Here is a 503-nt window from a genome sequence, read left to right on the forward strand (position 1 = left end):
AGTAAATGTTTGAACCCTTTTTAATAGTTGTGTTTGAGTTCCTCATTTGTCTTTAGTGTGAAAAGATGAAGCTCAAAATCTGATGGATTTTTCTGAAGTACAGTGCTCAGTTTAACTGTTCAACTGTAACTGAACAAACAAGGGTCTCATGAACAACCATCACAAAACAAAAGAAAATCCAGGTAACCATACACAGTATTAAGAACCAAGGGTTCCCAAACTTTTATAGGGGGTTATTTTTTATAATGTCAGCTATTTTTTTTCTTGTGGACTATATGTAAACATCTTTTATGTAAAATATCTTACTTATTCACATTTGCACAGATTCTGCAGGGGGTTCCCAAACTTATGTTTAAAGTGACATACACTATAAATGTCTTTACAAGAACTCGATTTTATTGTACTATTATAAAATATAAACTTTATAATCACTAGCTCTAATCTGCCAAATTTGACTATATGACATGAAGATATTATAGATATTAACACAATGATTTACAGTA

This window comes from Garra rufa, chromosome 21 (genome assembly GCF_049309525.1).
Source record: "Garra rufa chromosome 21, GarRuf1.0, whole genome shotgun sequence".
In the NCBI taxonomy this organism is placed as follows: domain Eukaryota; kingdom Metazoa; phylum Chordata; class Actinopteri; order Cypriniformes; family Cyprinidae; genus Garra; species Garra rufa.